The following is a 21,121-nucleotide window of genomic DNA, read 5'->3' as shown; positions in this document are numbered from 1 at the left end:
AGGCAGAAGAGTTTATCAGCTGTAACTCACAAAACCTCCTCTCTTCATGGAACTAACTGATAATGGTGGAGATGGTGGTATTGAGGAGGCTCTGGAGTCAGTTTCGCTTCTTTTAAACCTCAGTTTCTCCGTGTAATGATTAGCCTTTACCTGGAAGGCCACGAGCTCAGAAATCTCACACAGTTTCTGGCGCACTATAACTGTCAGAGTGTTCTGTGACCTTACTCTTGGCTTTACCTTTTGGGCATTATTTCTTTAATATATTTATAAACAATTTAATTCAGGAAAACAGCTAATAATGTGGGAGGTATTTATGATCTTTAGTCATATCCTAATTTATTGATTTACAGTCAAGGCTATTTAGAGCATTTTCTAAGCCATAGAGTAGTGTTCTTATCTTAAAGAATTTTTAACCCTAATTTTTATTATGTGTTCCTTTTCTTCTTCATCCATCTTCAGCTCTTAGAGGATGATTGGTGCCTTGCTAAAGAGCTTTGGGTTTCAAACTGTACATTAAAGCGTCTGGGCCCTAGAATTTACTTGGCTCATAAACCTATGTTACAGAACAATACAAGACTGGTTTAAGGTACATTATGGTTACATGTATGGCAGTTATATTTTATTCAGCCTGTGCTGAGCACCTTCAGGGCCCATAGTCCCTTCAAGATGGTAGACTCAACTGTTTACTGAATTTCATGTATAATAAAATACATGGCACTTTTTCTGAAGATATCTTTCCCTCACATTAGGAAATCTAACTCTTCAAAGAAAATGAAAACAAAGAAAAGAGAGTGAAGTACTGAAAATAAATTTGAAAGTGGATTTGGAGAATGACCATTCCTATTTTCTAGAAGAGTTATGGATTATAACAAGCCTGTATCTCTGTGAAGGTCTTTGCATTAGCTGGTCTCTCTCTCTGGAATGCTTTTCCCTCCAGTCTTGCTTGGCTCAGCTAAGATTACATCTCCTTAGAGTGGTTGTCCCTGACCATCCAATCTCATTCATTTTCTATTACATTACTTTGTTTTATTTATTACAGTACATTACCATCCAAATATTTCACATTGTTTTTTTTCATTGCCTTCCCTCATCCCCACTGGACTAAAAGTTCCCTGAGGTCAGAGTCAAGTCTACATGTTTATTGCTGTTTTCTGAGCAATTAAAACAGTGCTACACACTTGTACTTGGCGCTTAGTCATTCAGACGTATCCAGTTCTTTGCGACCCCATAGACTGTAGCCTGACAGACTCCATGGGATTCTCCAGGTAGAATACTGGAGTGGGTTGCCATTTTCTTCTCCAGAGGATCTTCCCAACCCAGTGATTGAACCTAGATCTCCTGCATTGAAGGCAGATTCTCTACCATTTGAGCTACCAGAGAAGCCCTTGCTAGACACTTAGTAGTTAGTCAAAAAATATTTTGTCATTTAGTTGAATGCCAAAAGACCCAGATCTGGTCTTCTGGGGCTATTCCAGTGCAAAAGAGTATATTTTTAGTCTTTTGAGTCAAATTTACCTTTCAGAATTGGATTAAAATGAAACTCCCCCATAATAAAAATTTATACGCACAAAATTTTGCATATAATTTGAGAGAGTCCATGGACTTCAGGCTAGGAATTTCAGCAATAAAAGTGTATGCATAAATATTAAGAAAACCTAACTGAAATATTGAGCTAAATATCACAAAAAAATTTAATTACTATGAACATCAGTGTCTTAATGTTCATTTATGGTAATGAATTGTGTTGCTCTGGGAAAATTTTGCAACCCTCCAGAGGGAAAAAAAAAAAGGCTATCTATAAATGTTGTGTGTTTTATTTATCTGGTGGAAAGGATTTAAAGCTTATAGAGAAAGGCTAATAAAAATACATACTGTAGAGCAACATAAAATATATTTCAAATAGGTAGGAAAAAATGAGTCAAAAGAAAAAAAATAAGGCTAGGAATGTAAGATAGGGCCAGGAGAGAGATTCATACTCAAAATTTATGCCATGAAATTCAACATTCTTGCTAGAAGATAGTAACAAATTTTATTCACGGTTTTTTAGCAGCCAATGCAAAGGACAAAAAGTAATCAGTTATGCCTTGCAGAGGGTCATATTTTATATACACTTATATATGAATATATGTATATATATTTAACAGCACACTGCTGCTTGAAAGAAGGAAGCTTGAGTGCAGAAATAAGGAATAGAGATTATGATTATATTTCCACTGTTTGTTTTTGATAAGTGCCCTTGTACCTGAGCTGGAAATAACCTATAGTAACATTTTCAAAAATAACTAGCACTGTGGATGTTTATAATCAAGATTTGATGCCTCTCTGTAATTTTTGTTAGCAGTAGGCCTAACAGAGAGAGGCCTCATTTGGCCAGTTAAGACCCTTCTAGATCACGTACAGATGTGAGAGTTGAACCATAAAGAGCACCGAAGAATTGATGCTTTCGAACTGTGGTGCTGGAGAAGACTCTTCAGAGTCTCTTGGATAGCAAGGAGATCAAACCAGTCAATCCTAAAGGAAATCAACCCTGAATGTTCATTGGAAGGACTGATGCTGAAGCTCCAATACTTTGACCACCTGATGCAAAGAGCCAACTCATTAGAAAAGACCCCGTTGCTGGCAAAGGTTGAGGGCAGGAGGAGAAGGGGGTGACAGAGGATGAGATGGCTGGATGGCATAACTGACTCAGGGGACATAAGTTTGAGCAAACTCCAGGAGATAGTGAAGGACAGGGAAGCCTGGCTTGCTGTGATCCAGTTTGAGCAAACTCCAGGAGATAGTGGAGGACAGGGAAGCCTGGCTTGCTGTGATCCGTGGGGTTGCAAAGATTCTGACATGACTGAGCGACTGAATAACAATAATGCAAGGGCAGAGGGGTGGGGAACAGACAAAGAAGACAAGGGTGTATCCAGCAGCATTCCACCCCTCCTGCTGAGGCACACTATTTACAGACAACAGCCAGCACTTTCATGCTCCCCTTTAAGGGGTGTACACCTAGGATGCTGACTAAATTTGCACATTCTTCCAGTTAACCTTAGTTTCCTTGGCTAGCAGACCATCAGAGACTTCCAGGCCTTCTCTTCGACAGAGCAAATACAATAACTAGCTCCTCAGAACATCATGTGGATTTGTGGCATTCTCTGAGGGGCTATAAATGGATCACACTGACAGCTTTATTTGTCATTCTTAAATGGAATGTGTTTCTCCCCCTTTGTGTTAAATTGAAATCAGATGGCATTTCTTATTTCAATGTGGAATGTTTTTACTCTCGTAATTGCAAAAGTACATTCACGATAGTGATACTATTCTAATTGACGAAATTTCTGTTTCATTATTGGGGAGAGGGGGGTGTCCTGTACTTGTAATGTAACTGAGGGAAAACAACTGATGCAACATTTTCGCTTTGCCAGTGTATTGAGATCTTGATACAGTGGATAGAATTCTGTCACCATATGGAAGCAGAGACAATTATAGTACATGTAATGACATGAATTTTAGAAGCAAAGATATAAAAAGGCATATCCAGCCCAGTAGCCACAATCCAGAAACATAAACGTTTTTTGAAATCTCATCTCTCCTTTGCCTCTCCAGTTTGTCTCTGGTCCTAATCCTCTATCCCTGCCCTTGTGATGGCTCTGGTTCAATATATGCAGTGGCAAAAATAGCAGGAATTGGATTAGAAAGTACTTACTACCTTCATACCTTAGCATATTTTTTATGTACTAAAATCAGTTGCTTTTCAATCCAGGTGAAATTTTTCATTAAAAATTCTCTACCATTCCTATCTACCCACTACTGAATCTGGGTGAGAAAGGAAGTCCTCCTACTTTAATTTCTTAAATCCATCTAAAGCTTTCAGTGTTCTTGCTACTCATCTCAATACTGTGCTTATTTTAGAATTTTTCAGCACTAGAATATGAGTACATTTTACTTGCTGACTTTAATCTAGGTTTATTTTCATATTCATTTCATACACTCATGCTTTCAATAAAGTTGTCTTTAGTGAGCACATACTATGTGCCAGACACCATTAGGATGCAGTGAATTACATCAGGTATTCTCTGCCCTCATTTGGCCTTCAAGCTGGTGGGGAAGACAGAGGGTAAAAGAATGACACAAATACGGGACTTTCCTAGTGGTCCAATGGCTAAGCCTCTGTGCTCCCAATGCAGGGGGCCTGGTTCAATCCCTGATCAATGTTAGAAAACGCCGCGGGAGGAAAAACCCGCCTCTAAGGACCGGTGGTAAAGGCCTTTATTGAGCGGTCGCTCTCGGGCAGAACTCCTGGGGGCGGGTGAGCAAGGAGACAAAGGGAGTCTGCGAGGTATGAGGGGGTGGGGAGGGGTTTTATAGCCAGGGCCGGCGTCCAAGCCAGGTCTTTTCATATAAGGAAGAAAATGCGGGCTACAGCGGCGGTCAGTGTCTGAGGGCTCCGGGTCGGTACCTGATTGGACCAGGCTGCAGGGGGTCGGTCCCCGGAAGTTTAGCCAGCCTCCGGAATTTGCCTTGCGGCACTTTTCCGGGGCATGTCTCAACATACCCGACCTTTCAATCAGAAAACTGGATTCACATGCCACAACTCAGAGATCACGCGCTGCCACTAAAAGATCTTGCATGCAGCAACTAAGACCTGTTGCAGCCAAATAAATAAAAATATAATTTCAAAAAAGAGAATGACACAATAGTTATGAAAATGCAACCATTCTAAATGATACTAAAGAGAGACACACGATTCTAGAAAACGAGAGCTACATGATGTACAAGAGTCAACTAGACAAAGAGTATTGGAGGAAAGCGTGACATATGGGAAGTCATAGCTTACAGAAAGCAGAAGAGAGCAGGGGCAGCACGAGAGATGAGGAAAGGCGAGTGGCCAGAGGACAGAGTAGGGTGGACAACAGGAGTCTGCAGATGCACTCAAAGGTTATCACCGTGAAAGGCTTTTTAGCCATAGCAGGGCGTATTCCTTTATCCTAAAACCAATAAGAAGGTGGGTTTGGGGGGCTTTTTGAGGGAGAGGATTATAGTCACATCATCAATTTTATGTTTCAAGAAAGTGTTTCTGGCTACAATGAAGAGTACTGGTTGGCAAGGGGCCTAAGTTACGCAGATCAGCTGAACTTTTTGAACAGAGAGGTACTGGTAACTTGGCCTAGGGGAGGAAGGATGAATTCTAAGCTGTCAGTGGATTCTAAGGATATACAGAAGGTAAAACTGACAGTTTGTCTTCTGCGGTATTTATGTAGAACCCACAGGAAAGTGCCGAGGATCACTGGCAGAGGAACAAGCCTGTGAAGGCTGATGCTAAAGTCAGTGCTGGGCATGCTGAGTTTGAGACGGCTTGGAGTTGACACAGGGTAGAGCAAGCAGACATTTGGTTACGGGTGTGAAGCTTGTCAGAGAGCTCTGGAGTCCCAACCGGAGATAGAAACTTGTAACGCATCTTCACATCACAGGTCTGGATATGATCAATAGGATCCACAGATGGAGATGACATGCAGAGAAAGGTTATAAAGTCAGCAATGGCAGAGCATGCTAGGACCAAAGCCTTGAGGAATTCAAATCCATCATGGCCACCATGGCCATCATGGTCCTTCACTTAGGACGAGCATTAAGGGTGAAAGGGGGAGCAGAAGAAGAAAGAGAAGGAAACCCAGGAGACTGCTGGGTCATGGAGGCAAGGGAGCAAGGATTCCATTTTGAGAAAGTGGGGGAGTCAGTTGCCTTGACTGTGGAAGACTGAGAAAGGAGACATTTGTTTTGAATTAGAGAAATGGCTCAGTGGTAAAGAATCCACCTGCCAATGCAGGAGACACCCAAGATGTGGGTTTGATCCTTGGGTTGGGAAGATCCCCTGGAGAAGGGAATGGCAACCCATTCCAGTATTCCTGCCTGGGAAATTCCATGGACAGAGGAGCCTGGCGGGCTACAGTCCATGGGGTCACAAAGAGTTGGACATGACTGAGTGAGCATATACACACATTATTAAATGATATGTCTGGGTAACAGAGCTGTAACCAGTTCTGACTGCAGCCAAGCATGTCAGAGACTGTTTCACATGTTCACAGTTTACCTCTATCTTAAGAAGATGCTCAGGGAGCGGGCGTGGTAAACAGGAAAGTCATTTTGACATGTTGGTGACCACTAGAGACAAAGCGTAGCTCGGTGGAACTTGTACACAAAACAGTCCGAGGTTCCGGGGTCTGATGTGGAGAGAAAATGCAAACCTGGGGCTGGAGGGCTTTATGAGCTGCCTGTTCACCTACCAGATGGTGCTCTTGTGAGTGGCATAAATAAACCAAACATTCACGAAGCAGTGTTGCCTGGCCTCACCCATTGCAGGCATTGCTGGGGGAAGGGAGAGGCCATGGGCAGGGACACTGCAGAGAATGTTCTCAGCAGCTTCTGTGGCGTGTGTGGCAGCCTCAACTTCCCTCCCTGTCCCTCGACAGCACCAAAGAGTGAGCCCACCCTGAGGGAGCGGAGTCCAGGGAGGGTCCCAGCACAGTGAGCACTGAGATGAGGCAGAGGTGAGACTCAGGTCGTGTGAGCTTCAGACCAGACAGGAAGTAAGGAAAGGAAGAAGAGCCTGGTAATTATTTACAATGGTTTGGCTGTAAAGGGGAATAGAGCTATTGGAGGGCAGCTGCCGAGAAAGAAGTGGATGACTCAGCACTCATGCATTCAACAAACACTAAACTATCTTATGCGTATGAGGCAGGCGGACAGGCACCGACTGGAAAGACATTTTCGATCCCTAATGGGCAATTTGCCATAGATATATTCTATGTAATAATCTCAAACGCCTAAGGACTATTCTGTGATCTGATTTTTTTAAAATGCAACCTTTTTCCTCAGGTATAAACACTTACTTGATTTTTATAAACTGATCAAACAAATTTGTTAAAAATAATGGAGAGAGAAAAGTAACACTTCTACCTATATTGGGGTTTTTTCTTGGTCCTCATTCATTACCTTTGTCTTCCAAATTTGGACAGTCTTGCCAGAAAAGAGTTTCTAAAATGGTGTCTTACCCCTGTGTTCAGAGCATTCCATGGTGCTATCTGACATTTAAAAATCATCTAATCACCTGTTATTTATAGAGCATTCACAATATTCAAGCATGAAATACTACACCATAGAAGTTAGAAATGTGAATAAAGCAGGGTTTCCCTAGCTAGATTATAAACTTTCTGAGAGCTCTTTGCACTGCTGTATTTATAGCTATTGAAAATAAAGCCAGAGTATTATAAATATGAATCTTGTAGTGAGAGTACATTTAAGGATCTTTGGGTTTGTAGAGGAGGGTACAGTGGGTTCTACTCAAGAATTCAAGACGATGCCTGAAAGAGGTAGCGTCTGAACTGGGTGTTAAGAGATGAACGTTTCAGAAGCAGAAAGCTAGTAACAAAGTCATGGAGGCAGGAAATAGCTTTTGGGGAGAGGGCTACAGAGAGGGGAAATGGTTTAGTAGGACTAGAAAGGTTATGTGAAATGTGGTCAATGTACTGATCTCAGCTATTGGAAATTTCTTTGCTGAGAAGTTTTAGAGTTATCTGCTAGGGACTAGAGAAATATTGGACGCTTTCAAGCAAATGGGGAAGCACGAGGGTTTAGGAAGAAAACGGATCCACCCTGAAGCCTGGGAAATGATGGTGACTGGAAGTAGGGGTACATGAGAAAAGAGGCCAGTGCCTGGAAGGGAGATAATGGAGGCTGGATGTATTACTGATCACAGTGGACTTTGACTTGTAAAAGGGAAATGACGTTTGTGTGCCAAGTGGCCATAGTCAGGTGGTATGTTCTGTACAGAGGTGCAGCGATGGAGGAGAAGACTGAAGATGACTCCAAGTGTTCAAGCCACAGAGGGTGACAATACCATTCATGTTAGTCAGGCAGGAAAGGAAAAGCAAATTCAGGAGAGGATGGGGGAGGAGGATCCAGCCTGGAGAAGCATCAGAAAAAGACAGTTTAAGCTGTGGGTGTGAATGAAATTGCTGCCAAATGGAGAACCGGAAGGAAGGCCCATGCTTAAGGGGAGGAAGCAGAGGAGCCAGAAGAAGATAATTGAGAGGAGTTTCCTGCAAGACTGGGACTTCTCTGGTGGTTCAGTGGTTAAGGCTCCATGCTTCCAATGCAGGGGGCACGGGTTCAATCCCAGGTCAGGGAACTAAGATCCCACATGCCATGCACTGGGGCCAAGAAAATAATTTTTTTTAATAGTACATATATTTTAATTGGAGTTGGGCTTCCAGACAGCAGAGAAGGTGGAAAATCTACAAACATTTCAGTGCATATGAACTCTTATGTAATATGTTCCAAGTGGTACAGCAGAAAGACCAGCTATTACTGGCTCAGAGACTCAAAGGAAAAAAAAAATTTTAAGTGAGATTTCAAGGAAGTCAGGAAAACATGTGGATTTCAACGAAGAGCCTCATGCTGGGATGTGTTTCACTTACAGTATGATCATATGATCATATACCTTTCCCTTTCTCATCCTTTCCCTTTTGAAATGGCCCCACAAAATGGGCTGTGCACCTGTCAGTACTGTATCATATTTGGGCTCAAGATCTTTGCAGCTCTACCCCCTATTTATATTAATGAACACTGACTGGCCTAGGGTCACAAGCCATCAGTGCCTTCCTTCAGAAATTTCTCTTCACTGCTGAGAATGTGACTTCAGCTCAGGAGCTCCTATGTATTTGTTAGGAAGGCACGGCAAGGGAAGAGATTTGGATGAAACTTGTGAGTTGGGAAGGAATTGTGCTTCTAGTTAGGATTGCCCTAATTCAAGCTTCTGGTGTGTCTCTAGGAGTAAGACAATTTTCATAGCGGTAATAGATGGCGCTAGTGGCAAAGAACCCGCTTGCCACTGCAGGAGACGTTAAGAGACGTGGGTTCAATCCCTGGGTCGGGAAGATCCCCTGGAGGAGGAAATGGCAACTCACTCCAGTACTCTTGCCTGGAGAATCCCATGGACAGAGGAGCCTGGCGGGCTGTGACCCCATGGGGTCACAAAGAGTGGGACACGACTGAAGCAACTTGGCAGGCACCAACTACCTCCAAGCAAAAGTATGCTGTTTCAGAGCTTTCTGGTGGTCCATTTTTAAAAAATACACCTTCCAACACAGGGGATCAGGTTTGATCCCCAGTCAAGGAACTAAGATCCCACAAGCTTCAGGGCAACTAAACTCGTGTGCCACAACTAGAGAAGCCTGCACGCTGCAACAGAGACCCAGCACAAACAAGAAAAAGAAGTACTCCTTTGCCCATCAGTTTTCATCATCGTCAGCCCTATTCCTGTCAAATAGAATAATCCATTTTATCTCAATGCCCCTGTATCATGTTTTACATGCTTTAAATTTTTGATGAATTTCACATCAAGAGGATAAAATACTTGTCTTCTTTAGGGGAAGTGACGTATATTTTCCTCTCTAATAGAAGATTAAGAAGAAACTGTGTCTTCCTTTTCCCTAATTTACCAAGAAACTTAAATTTAAACTATACCTTTCATCACTTCTCGGCCTTTTGGCTAAGATCAAGTGTAGTATCTGTTCTTATCAGTTTAAACTATACCTTTAATCAAGTGCTAACCAATGTAGGTAGCATATATACTTCTTCCTTTTTTACTCTGAACACTTTTTCTTTTCTTGGCCATACTTCAAGGCATATGGGATCTTAAGCCCCCAACCAGGGATTGAACCTACTGAGTCTTAAAACATCAGACCTCCAGGGAAGTCCCTGTTTTCTTATTTTTATTCACATTTCATTATTTTTCTTTTTGGAAGCCACCTCAGATCCTTAGAACAGAGTCAGAGTGTAAATAAATGAAATAGTTTTACTGCTGACTAAACATCTTTCTACACATTGTCTCATTTGCTTGTGAGAGCAGTCCCTCAAATAGCTGGCATTAGTACCCTCACAAGGCAGATGACGGAACTGAGCCTGAGTGAAGTGAAGGACTTCGCTTCATGCAGACCAATACCCAGTGGGATGCAGCCCCAGGTCTTCTTTCCCTAATGGTGGTAGTCATTCCAGTTGCACCTGATTGATTTGTAAGTAGCATACAGTTGGCTGGGATAGCACTCATTCAGATGAGAAATCACTGATATAACAAACTAGTATTTCTTGAGAAGTTTTCTACTTGATGATGAAACATTCTGTGCTTGTATCTCCTACCCAGGTTGTGTAACTATCCAGAAACACACGATAGAGTCCTCTTTCAGCAAGTATTCTTGGTTAAGTCATGAAAATGGAGCTTGTTTTCCCCCTTTGTATGGTAAGTAACTACTAATATGGATAGTTCTAATCTTCTCACAATATTAAAAACAAATGGAACTACTTCTTGTGTGAAGATGGCATGACTTCTAATATCTAGATTTGCCATCAGTGTGTTTCATAGAAAAGAGAATGTTCAATTTATTCGTTCAGTTGTGGTTTGTGTCAATGTGAAATATATATTATCTGTTTTAGAATTTTGAGTCATTTTGTTCTATGTATGAGTCTTGGTCATTAAAATAAAAGAATTCTTCTACTCGCTTTATAAACAATGTTAAGATTCTTTAGAGTAGCATCTTGTGCAGAAAATTGACATGTGGATGCTGAAAAGTCATGGCCACAAACAAGGAAGATTTAGAAATGCCAGATCTGTGCCGTGGCATTTCTGTTCATCCCAGATGCTCTAGTTTGGAGCATCCACCCCTTTGGCCTAGGAACTGACTGCCTAATTGGAAAAACTTATTATCACTTTGCAAGCAAGCGATTAGAACTCAGTCATCCCAAGTGAGTGACATCACCTTTTGAGGAAAGGGCTATTTTACTGAGTTTTCACCAGTGTATTGTGCCTACAGGACTTAAATTGATTTGAGACACTTCACTCTCCTTTGTCCACACTCACAAAATCATTTATTTTCACACTTCATTGTATTTTTTCTGTATATGTTCTAGTGCATATTTAACAGGAAAATTCTCTCTAGATGTGTAGCTGTGAATATTGCAAAATTTCATTTTTTCTAATGAATTAGGGAGGTAGGCATATTTGAATGTGTGGGAAGGCTGAATTACAGATAACTTTAAACAAATGTGGCTTTTATTACTTTAAACTACATATAGTAACTTCAACAAAACATTATAAAACAGAAATCCTTAAGGAGATTTCTCCATTGTAAGGAGACCTCTAACGATGAATCATATGAACATTTTGTTATTAGCATATAGATTGGGTGTATGTAGGAGCTTGTAAAGTGCCTGAGGTTCATTGAAAATAGCTTATTCTGTCTAAAAAGTGTACATAAGATTGAAAATAAATGTTTAAAACACCATATATTATCCACCTATAAATAAAATGTTTGCGAAAAAAGGTAAACATCAGCCCAGCTCATGAGCAAATTATCAAAAGATTTTAACTTTATTGAAGCCTTAAATTAATGAGATATTACCACGTGTGCATAAATAACCTAAAGAATAAAATTTGCTTATCCTTCTCTCATATGGGTATTTGTGCTAATGAATCAGGATCCTATTTACACGATTAGTCCCAGAAGTAATTGCTTATTTGAAGAAGTCCTGTCTTATGGGTTTTTCAGTTAATTAAATATATTTGCATTTTAGGCACACATTTTAAATTCTAAAGTCCTATTTTTCATAAGCCAGATTCAAATATGTTCATGTGATAATACGTCTCATTAAGGCATAAGTCTTTCATTTTTAAAGAAACTTTCAGAATAGCCATATGCATAAAATGCTTATTAATGAAATCCAATCAATATTTTAGAAAAGTCAACCAATTAAATGTTTTCTTAGTTTAAATTTTCCTGTTTGTAACTGTGATTGCCATGCTGAACATACCTTCAATTTCTAATTTTTCAGTTAGCTTTATTTAATCAGAGTTTCTTTTTCCTGCTTAGATTTTGCACGGCAGTTTTTAACTTCTAATATGCCTTTGGAATTATAAGCATCCTTTTCCTGAAGACTGGGTTTTTCAAAGTATGTGCATATTAACATACTGATCTTGCCAACCCAACTGGGAGATTACTAAAATATGGAGCAAAACTTTTCTAATACTGAAGAACAAAGTATAGTAATTCACAAAGTTAGGTATGTTTTAAAAGGTATAGTTTCCTTATGGTTTTAAAACATATGAGAAGTTGGGAATTTAAGTATGTAAGTTATTTAAAAAATCATAAATGCCTTCATGAGATCAAAGCTATGGTAATCTCATGGTGCTACCCCAGTTTGGAAGTTTGAAGAAGCTACTGAAGTTGTGGGGGGAGAAGCAACAGACGGACAGGCAAGATGAAGGGAGGGGCGAGGGAGAACCAGAGGAAGCATGCAGGGGACCCAGGGTCTAAGTCCAGAGACCATGGCAAGACCAGATGCTGGGAGATGTACAGAGGGACCCAATTTGGAAAGCAGATTTGAAATATCTGTTTTACACCACACCTAACTGACCTCTTTCTAGGTGGTTATTAGATGTTTATCTAGTGTACTGTGTATCTATTAGGCTTATTACTTCCTCTTTGCAAAGAAGATATAAGATGCAGAATCTGGATATAGGTTCAAATTCCAGTATATGACTAGATCTAACTCAAAAAAGGGTAGTAATAGAAAAAAAAGAAGAGGAAGAAAATGATATCCTACAATCATAATGTGACAGTTATATTTCGTCCGGTTTAGCAGTACTGCACAATAATGTCATTTTATTGTCATCTTAACATGGGATTACACTATAGGTATAAAAAGGAAAACAGTCTGACATCCTGAAGAATATATACACTTTACAATAAAATAAATTTCATTCAATTAAATCTTACTGATTCATGTAAGAAATGATCTATGTCAAATGTAATACCAATGGTCTCCTCAGAAGATAACATTTTCTTTGTAGCTGGAATTGCCCTTAGGAAGCATTTTTTCTCATTTAGAGAAAGTAGGAATAAAGCACTTGTATTACCATTTGTATAAATTTTTAATACTGAATAAAATATTAGTGTTTAGTGTAATATTGATTCTGAACATAATACTCCTCCATAATGGCATGCTAATTGGGAAGAATTAAATCAGATAGATTCAAAAACCCGGAGAATGGATCATGTAACACTTGTAATTTTTTTCATTAGTTTTCAAAATTCCAATTAAAGTGGAATTAATCTGTACAACAGAAATTCTGTGCACATGCACCATCTCTTCTTTCCCACTGCTCCACCCCACAGTGAAATACAGGAGTGAAGAGGGTGGGAAGGGACTGCCCTGGTGGCCCAGTGGCTAAGATGTCGTACTCCTGATGCAGGAGGCACAGGTTCAATCCCTGATCAGGGAACGAGATCTCACATGCTGCAACTAAGATCGGGTACAGTCAAATAAATAAATTTAAAAAAAAAAAGAGGATGGGAAAGAGGGCAGATCTTCACTTATGAGTTTCAACCATAGAAAAATAGCATTCAAGAGACAGGTGATCTATGTACTCTGTAATTTACTAACTGCGAGCCTTAAACCTCTTGTCATCACAGTTTCCTCATCAGTAATATTACTAATCTAATAGTACTAATCTCCCTCAAGTTGTTGAGGGAGTGAAACAGAGAGGCTCTCTCGCAACTAGGGGCGATTCTGCCCTTCAGGAGACATTTAGCAATGCCTGGAGATGGCCTCTGCTATCACAACTGGAGGGGGTATGTGTGCTGACATCTGGGGAGTAGAGGCCAAGGATGTTTCAAATCTTCCCAGGATGCACAGAACAACCCTCCACCCCCCACAAAGAAAAACTCATCCAGCCCAAAAGGTGGAACCGCAACTGAGAAATCCTAGAGCAAAGTGAAATAATATATGCAATGAGCACAGTGTCTGACATACAACAGGCTCTCCAATAAATTTTAGCATAATTACATTGTTATGGCTGTCATTATTTGAGAAAGAACTCCAAGTCACCTGCCTGGTATAGGGACTGAGTAAGCGATTCAGAAAGTCCATCCCAGCAGTCAGTTGTGTCTGTCTGCTAAGTCATCTACTGGGGGTGGCCAATTTTTAAGTGTTTTTAGAAACAGACTGACCCACTTAATATGTAACTAAGGTAGCAGGCTCATAAATTGTATCATACCAAAGTTCAAGGGCTATCATTTAATTTTTACTTTCTTAGAAATTAGACAAAAATAGGGAAAGACAAATAATAACCTATAGTGACAGGTGATTTTTACTTTTTAACTTTTGCTGTTAGTAATAGCTGAGGAGTCTCCTGACAATCATTTACTTCATAAAATAAATTGATGTCTGGACAAATGGCTAAGAAATATGGTCTTCTCATTAATAAAAGATCTTGATTAACTGCTTATATAGTACATGAACAGTATCAATTTCAAAACCAGTTGACTGCAACCATATAGTTTTAGCTTAATGTTAAAACATTTTAAGGAAGGCAAAATTCTTGCTTAATTCAAGATTGTTTTGGTTAAGAATCCACCTGCAATGCAGGAGACCCTGGTTTGATTCCTAGGTCGGACAGATCCACTGGAGAAGGGATAGGCTAGTATTCTTGGGCTTCCCTTGTGGCTCAGCTGGTAAAGAATCCACCTGCAATGTGGGAGACCTGGGTTCAATCCCTGGGTTGGGAAGATGCCCTGGAGAAGGGAAAGGCTACCCACTCCAGTATTCTGACCAGGAGAATTCCATGGACTGTATAGTCCATGGGGTCACAGACAGTCAGACAGGACTGAGCAACTTTCACTTTCACTTTCTTAGGTCAAAAAGTTCTGAGCTTGAATTTCACACCATTAAGCTGTGTGATTTTGAATAATTTGCCTAACGTCTCTGAGTTTAGTTCTTTTATCTGTTTAATAGACATAAAATTACTGTAACATGGGTAATAGGTATGTTAGGTGACAACTGTAATTCTCTCAGTAAAATAGAGTTACTGAGAATTAAATGAGACATCTAGAATTTAATCTGTATTCAGTTCAGTTGCTCAGTCGTGTCCGACTCTTTGCGACCCCATGAATCGCAGCACGCCAGGCCTCCCTGTCCATCCCCAACTCCCGGAGTTTACTCAAACTCATGCCCATCGAGTCAATGATGCCATCTAGCCATCTCATCCTCTGTCGTCCCCTTCTCCTCCTGCCCCCAATCCCTCCCAGCATCAGGGTCTTTTCCAATGAGTCAACTCTTCACAACAGGTGGCCAATATATATTAGCAGTGACTAAATGGTAGCAGTTATTATTTTCGTTATTATTATTTCTTCTAGGAACCTTGCACTATTTTTCATAGCCACCAGTTCTCATTCTAAAGAATGATAACTATGATGTAGAGGTACATTTTTTATTAATAGGGGAAGCTCAAATTAGTTATATTACCTCAACAAACAAAATCCTAGACTTGCTTCAATAAATTTGATTTAAAAGGAAGAAAGAAAACATGGGTATTATATATGGAATTTTCCAGTGAGAATTTAAGGAAGCAGTGGATTTTCTAAATTAAAGAATGAATGATGTGAACATTTTTCTCTCATATTTTAATATAGTTGGTAATCCACTTTTTAATTAGCCACCTAATTATAATTCAATAGAAATTTCCCTAGGTGAATGTAGTAACCTACTTCAGAGAGAACTGGTGCTTTGAGTAGGCACTCCTACTGTGAATTTTGACACTTTTTCAGGTCCAATTTGTTCCAAACCTAAACTGCCCAGGAGAAATGGAGAGAGCTCTGTTTCATAACCTAATAATTCTGACTGCCAGGAAGGACGATTGCAAAGCTAAATTCACCTTCTATCAGAATTTTTATTTCTCCATTTCTTTGCTTCTTGAAGAAGACTCAACTATTTTCTTTCTTCCCATTAGTCATGTTTTAAATTTGAAAATAAAAACATGAATAGTCCAAACTGTGACTCCCTTCATTTTTCTCGCTGATTTACATTCTTAACTTTTCAAGTTTTCCTTAAGCTCCAAATGAAAGGTCATTATTTTTTGTTTCTCGGGTGGTCTTTTTTTGTTTTTTGTTTTTTTTTTGTTGGCTTCCAGGACCAAAAAGTACTTGAGGAGACAATTCCAACATCATAATAGGCATCTGTTTATTTCCATAACCCAGACCCCATGTTGAGGAGGGAGTTTTTTTTTTTTTAATTTATTACTTAGCAATAGATATTCAATGTTCCCAAACTTTACATTTGTTTAATCACTGGTTATTCATGAACTTATTCTAAAATATTTTCAAACCTGACATTTGGTGCTGAATCAACTGTTTTATTGAACTATCTCTTCTAACCAGTTTTAGCTTTGTGTAATTACAACTTCAATGTCTTTGCATATAATTTTGAACTCTTGTCTCTTAATTTCTGGTTCATATTCATTAAATTTACACAGAAAGTAGAGTTGAATTTTTCATTTTAATTAGTTTATTTCCTTGCTTCCACCTTTGCACCCTAGAGGTTATTTTCTTTTTTTAATTTTCTTTTATATTGGAGTACAGTTAACAATGTTGTGTTAGTATCAGGTATACAACAAAGTGAATCAGTTACACATATACATGTATCTATTCTTTTTCAGATTCTTTTTCCATTTAGGTTATTACAAAATATTGAGCAGTGTTCCCTGTGCTATACAGTAGGTCCCTGTTGGTTATCTATTTTAAACATAGCAGATATACATGTCAATCCCAAACTCCCAATCTACCAATAAAGTATAAGTCAGGTCATTCTGCTCCTTGACTCAAAACTCTTCAGTGATTCCCTGTTTCAATCAGAGTAAAATCTAGAGCCTAACAATGGTCCTCAGGCCATCTATGTTTCCGCCGACCATGTCCACCCTCTCTTCCTGCCATCCACCTCCACATTAACTCCACTCTAATCGTAACCAAAAGTGGGGTCTGGCTGCTGGCTGCTCAAAAGACATCAAAGAGGCAAGGTTGATGGAAAGGAAAGTTTGCTTTCTTTTGGATGTCAGTAACCAGAGGAGAAGGCATCTCCTGTCCAAAGGCCAATTCCCTCACCACTTCTCCCAACTACATCCAGTGAGCAAGAGGTTTCATAGGCAGAGGGAGGGGGCTTCATGCTGAAACAGCACAGTCAGCTCTGACAGTCATCTTGAAATGGTCACCAGTGGTCTGATGATTATCAGTATCATGTTGGTTGTTATAAGTACAACTAATATTCAGCTCCAGGGTCAGTTTGTTTCCATTTCCTTGAGGCCAGTTTTAGGAATTGTGGCATCTTACATCGTGGCTGCAGTCTGGTCATCTTCCACCTGGTGGGGGTTTTAGTATAACTCACAACCTCACAGGATAGGGCTCAGAATATTATCTATAGCCCTTGAGAAGGAACTAAATGTAACTTTGCTTACTAACTATTAATGCTTTGTCCTGTTTGACTGCTTTTCTTTTGTTTATGCATTTTCTCACTTCTCTGATTAAACCTAATCTTTGATTTCCCTGGTGGCTCAGTGGTAAAGAATCTGCCTGTAATGTAGGAGATCTGGGTTCAAACCCTGGGTCAGGAAGATCCCTTGGAGAAGGGAATGACTACCCAATCCAGAATTCTTGCCTGGAGAATTCCATGGACAGAGGAGCCTGGCAGGCTACAGTCCATGGGGTTGCAAAGAGTTGGACATGACTGAATGACTAACACTTTCACTTTTCACTTTGGCTAAAGCTTTTCCATGGATAAGAAGCAGGCTGAGGACATGGGGGCTGGGGGAAAGGACTAAAGGGTCCTTCTCTGTTTCACAATTGCTCTGGCTTCCCTACAGTTCTGCCAGCACAGGAGGCATGTTCCTGCCTCAGGGCTTTTGCACATACTCTGTCCTATCTGGGACATCCTTCCCAGGGAACCCACATGACGTGCTCTTTCCTCTCCTTCAAGTCTTTGGTCAAATGTTGACTCCTCAGTAGGCTCTTTACTGATCACCCTTGTAAAAATGTAACCCCTTCCCACAATCCCTATTTTCTTTCCCTGATATGTTTCTCAGCATGATAACCACCATCACCTGATAAATTGTAGAACTGACTTATTGATTACTCATTTATTTCTTGTCTGTCTCCCAGGACCAGAATGTAAGCCCCATGAGGGCAGTGTTTTTTGTTGGTTTGGGCTGGTATCTAGCAGACAGCTGATATTAGTTACATTGAACTAAAGTAGAATTGTTGCCTTATTGACCTTATTTTGTTTCTTTCAAAGCCTTAATTTGCCTCTCCTGTTTTTTTTCTTCTGGTGCTCTGTTCCTTTAGGAAAGTGTCAATCCCGTTAACCAAGATTAGGATTTAGGAAATAGTTTCACTGTGTTTCCTTTTGATCTCTGATAAACTTCAAGTGGGAGAGGTATGCATTTTAGCCATATTCCTTTTCCTGTTTCTTTTCCCATTAGACAAGGAGACCATTATCACCAAAATGGTAAATGGACTGGGATAGATTAGATTCCTAATCACAACACTCCTGGGGTGAATCCTAATGCAAAAATGAGAAACAATGGAAATGCCATGTTCTACAAACAGTTAAATGAAAGACAGTTGGGAGGGTTACTTTCCTTTGGACCTAGATTTTTTTTCTAGCACAGGTGTTCCTAACGTAAATATAGAGCCCTAAACCTGATTTGAGAAAATACCTCCCTCCTGATGACAAGAAAGCCATAAATATAGTTCATGACCAAAGATTAGTCACTGTTTATTATTGCTGGTGACACATGATACATAGGAAAGGTCTGGCAATATTTCAGATTTCTCTAGTCAGCCATTTGTCATTTCATAATGGAAGATGAGGAGGTATTTCTATATTAACGGCCTCTACGAAAGGGAAGTGAGTGGAGAAATGCCTGATGTGTTTTATCATTGAGAGTCAAAGGGACACCTGACAATGTTAAAAATGTGCTGAGTGGATCACAGTGTTTGGTACAAGTTGGTCCTCTAAATAATAAGACTCCATTAAAGAGGGAGAGCAAGAAAAGGTAGAAGAGTAAGGGAAATGTGTTTTCTGCTGCATAGTTCTCCCTTGTGCCCTTGAACAACATTTCTGGACTCGAGCTGAGACACAGGAGCTTGATTTATCTCTAAACCTGTAATGTTTTGAGCAGCATGATATCCCCAAAACCCGCTGTTTGGGCTGCGCTCCTCTCCCAGCACAGAACATTTCCAGCTCGGATCAGTTCAATGCAATCTGTAGAGATGTGATGCACCTCCCCGCCAATTTCATATCGCTTCCCGATTTCAATTCATAATTTAGGATAAACCAAGTCACAGAGCATGTTCATCACTTCCACCTGATCAAAAAATTCACACCCATATCTGCTTCATAACTGCGATGTCTATACACATGAAAGACATCAGGCTGTTTGAGAGAGAACCTTAAAAGTGGGGTTGGGGAAGTGGACAGCCAAGAATTTTTTCTTGGAAATGTTGGTGCTGAGGAGTTTTTAACATAAGCAGTAACTCCTGTGATGCTCTGCAGAATTCCAAAGACACTGATAAAAATTAAAATAAAAAGCCTCAGCTTGGTTATATGTATGCTTCAATAGGCAAAGAGATATATTTAATACAGAGAGTGTTGAATCTGAATTAGTACAAATATTATTAATTTAATGTTCATACTGCATTTTATGGTTTATAAACTGCTTAGCAATAATTTTATATATTTTCCCTCACAGCATCACTGTAAAATATATCAGCATTTTATTTTTCCCATTTTATAGATGAGGCAACCTTTAATAAGTGATCTATTTCTTTCCTGTGCATATTGGTTAACTGGTAAATGATTAATTTATGTCTACATGAACTTCATCATGCAGAGTATTTATTTTAGTGTGAGTTGGTATTTATTTTACCTGCAAAGCATTACAGTATCCAATTATGTATGCATGTTTTAAAGGCAGTAAAGCAGCCACCGGTAGTTAATGCAACATTAAGTCAGAGATTTTAAATCCACAGTAAATTCTGAGTTAGGGTATTTAAATCAACCATCCTCCTTTCCCCCAGCCTTGGTCTGTGTGGATGAGAAACGGTCCTTCTATAAAATGACCATGTGGCACTTGTCCAATGACACAGAAAAGTTATATTGATAATTTCAGAGTTTCAAATCTTAACTGTAAAATAAAGAACCTAAAGGCTTATAACTACATTTGGCGAGAGTCTGGAGGAGCAGGCAAATCTGATCAGTGACTTCTGCCCACAGCATAACTTGTGACTGTGGAGTTTTTAGCCGGCCCTCTTCCTTTTGCCATCTTTATTTTGCTGCCTTCATTTCTTCCTTTCCTTTCCTTTATCAATTTTTGCATCAGTGAGATGGTTGCTGTGGCTGCCTATATGGAGAAGACGCTAATCCAATCACACCTAACATAATTAAACCTTATGTTAAGGTTGAATAAAAAGGGAAACATCTTCTGCAACACTGTCATTTGCATTTTTTATCCATAATGTGCTCTACCCGAAACTGCCTCTCTCAATGGGCGCAGCACTTGCAGCCCGAGGTTCTCAGAAAGGTCATTTGTATAAATGTGGTCGGACGTAGAGTCTGTCATACCGAGTGAAGTAACTCAGAAGGAGAAAAACCTCACGTGTTAACACATATATATACAGAATCTAGAGAAATGGTACAGGGCAAGAATAGAGACGCAGCCATAGGAAACAGAAGGGGAGGGGTGAACCGGGAGAATGGACTGACACACCCACAGCCACCCTGTGTAAACTAGGCAGCGAGCGGGAAGCTGCTGTGTAATGCAGGGAGCTCCGTCGGGTGCTCTGTGACGACCCCGAGGGCTGGGGTGGAGGGGCAGGAGGGGGCTCAAAGAGGCAGAGCATGTATGTATGCATAGAGGTGATTCACTTCTCCGGACACCAGAAACTTGACACGACATTGTGAAGCAATTATACTCAGTGAAAAAAAGATTTTCTAAGCATCCTAGGCACTGACTCAGTTAGATTCCCTCTAATATCATTTCACCACTCTCATCTTAGTCAAAGGACCAAAAGGTTCAGTCATTTTATAAACCAACATTTTTTAATCAATTAAAAACATGCTTTCTTTTCATGATAATTTATAGTATATCATTCTCCTCCATTTATTGACTCAAAGACTCTTACATTCAGCCAACAAAGGATTCTAAGATAAAAAATTACTTGCAGAAGGTGACTGCCATAATTTCGCAGGCAAAATTTCA

The 21,121-nt window shown here is 39.9% G+C and overlaps 1 long non-coding RNA gene and 1 pseudogene across 3 annotated transcripts in view; both read left to right on the top strand.

Annotated features, from left to right (window-relative positions):
- The window catches only part of LOC122709550, a 56,181-nt gene that overhangs the window by 6,184 nt on the left and 28,876 nt on the right, over window positions 1-21,121 (top strand). For all 3 annotated transcript variants that reach the window (XR_006345567.1, XR_006345568.1, XR_006345569.1), the window contains one exon: window positions 10,184-10,279. This is a non-coding gene — a long non-coding RNA (uncharacterized LOC122709550). The remainder of the gene's footprint in view (window positions 1-10,183; window positions 10,280-21,121) is intronic.
- LOC122709653 lies at window positions 9,513-9,620 on the top strand (annotated as a pseudogene).

The sequence above is a fragment of the Cervus elaphus genome, chromosome 15, assembly GCF_910594005.1.
Source record: "Cervus elaphus chromosome 15, mCerEla1.1, whole genome shotgun sequence".
NCBI classification, from domain to species: domain Eukaryota; kingdom Metazoa; phylum Chordata; class Mammalia; order Artiodactyla; family Cervidae; genus Cervus; species Cervus elaphus.
The sequence above is the reverse complement of the archived record's forward strand: the minus strand, read 5'-3'. Positions and strand labels throughout refer to the sequence as shown.